The sequence below is a fragment of the Ctenopharyngodon idella genome, chromosome 17, assembly GCF_019924925.1.
Source record: "Ctenopharyngodon idella isolate HZGC_01 chromosome 17, HZGC01, whole genome shotgun sequence".
Taxonomy (NCBI): Eukaryota; Metazoa; Chordata; class Actinopteri; order Cypriniformes; family Xenocyprididae; genus Ctenopharyngodon; species Ctenopharyngodon idella.
In genome coordinates, this window is record NC_067236.1 from 9,932,525 (window position 1) to 9,934,458 (window position 1,934).

Below are 1,934 nucleotides of genomic sequence, written 5' to 3' on the forward strand. Positions count from 1 at the left end.
AATCATTTATTAAACTGATTCATTCAAAACACTGATTCATTCAAGAACTAAACAACACCACTGCTGCTTGTTGAATAAAAATTATGAATAAAAATGATTATTTTTTATTAGGACAGTATTATTAGGACAAAACTGTTGGAACAACCGTATGGGACAGTTGTAGTTTGTGTAAAAAGTGATATAAACTATTTTCATTTAAAAACATGATAATGTATGAAATAATTACTGAAGTTAAAGTTATTAAAGGCTGCAACAACTGTGAGTCTGATTATAAAAATGTTATTTTTAAGTTGTACATGTTACAGTTCCAGGGACCCGTCAGATCATGTCACATGTCATTTCAGGAGGGGCCGGTTCTGCTGTTGCTGTGACTCTCTCTGTGAGACTGACCCTTACCCCACCAGAGATGGCCAGAATGTACACTTGCAACACGAGTCACCGTTTCCACATGCTTCAAAGAAGAAGCCATAAATTCACGCCAAATGACAGCGACTGTATATGTCTGTATTTAGTCAATTGTGTATCTAGAGATAGTGATTAAATTGTGTAACAGTTGAATGACTAAAAATGAATGTGGTCAGCACAAATCCACGCACACACATACAAACGTACACTGATCCGATTGCAGGTACGCAATGTTCAAATGTTAGGTTCAAACATTCCTGCAGTATTTAAGAACCTTTTTTTTTTTTTTTTACTTTTTAGATTAGCTAGTTCATATCCATAGAATACAATACAATTAATCTCTCAATAAATATGTAATGCCAAATCCCATATACTTTAATACAAGCACAGTGTGATGGGTATTTCAATTCAGCTCAGTTAAAAGGTTGAGTTACTCAGTAACCAGGATTAATATCAAAACGATTTGTTATTGAGAGATATTTATGGGTGACACCAATGTGGATTAGAATCTCATTTAAATATTAACTATCATGCTTGAATTTAACTGCAAGCTGCATGCATGTTTGTGGGTGGCCGTAACCACAGGATCCATAACATGACACACGCTGCGGTTGCTGTAAACATGTTGAGTGACACATTTATGTCGCTTATTAAATGAATGATGAATGGTACATGTTGTTAACTGTTACATAACATGCCTTGAGAACATGTCTAGCAGGTAATTTATTCACCTGTCCTGCCATACAGAATATAACACTGAGCAGATTCGTTGTCATGTAAACTGAATTTATCTGAGTATTACTATTAACCCCGTCATGCATAGAGGTCACTACAATAGACAGCTGTTCAGCAAGCCATTTCTTAAGTATGCATGGGTTTTGATTGCACAGTTGCACATCAACTACTACAGTGTACACTAGTGCATCATCCTATACACTGCCACCAAGTGGCAAGCCATTGTATGTGCAATTTTTCTTTCTCCAAACCAAGATGGCTCATGGCCAGTCAAAAAGACTGAGTTCAATACACAAAAACTAAAATTAAACATTAGCAAATTATACTTTTCATTATTTATAGTTTTATAAAAAACACCTTTGATTATTTGAGCCAGTTAAACCATAACTTCAGCTGTATTCAAAGAATACATTTTCTTTTTAGCATCTCTACCACATGTGATTGTTCTGCCCTCTAGTGTTCATACTCTGGTACAGCCAGGGTTGCCAGGTTTTCACAACAACAACAACAACAACAAAAAAAAAACGCCCAATTGCTACTCAAAACTGTGAAAAATCCCACAGTAAAAATTGTGTTCCGGGGGGTAAAATCCACGTTTTTGGCGGGGCTCCCCAGGTAAAAATCGCATTCCAGGGGCTAAATATCATGTTATTTGGGGTCGCTTCAACCCACGGCAACAATGTAAAAGTAGCCCAATTCCACGGGAAAACCACGGACTTGGCAACACTGGGTACAGCGTCAAATGTAGCACATTTTGGCAAAGCATTTGGAACAGATGTTGAGCGGAGACTGTA

General features: G+C 36.8%; 1 protein-coding gene across 1 annotated transcript in view; it reads left to right on the plus strand.

The window, feature by feature from the left end:
• pfn4 (profilin family member 4) overlaps positions 1 to 971 on the plus strand; it is a 29,080-nt gene extending 28,109 nt beyond the window's left edge. The window contains exon 5 of the mRNA XM_051867128.1: positions 345 to 971. The gene's annotated coding sequence lies outside the window, so the exon portion shown is untranslated. The remainder of the gene's footprint in view (positions 1 to 344) is intronic.
• Positions 972 to 1,934: the final 963 nt, after the last annotated feature.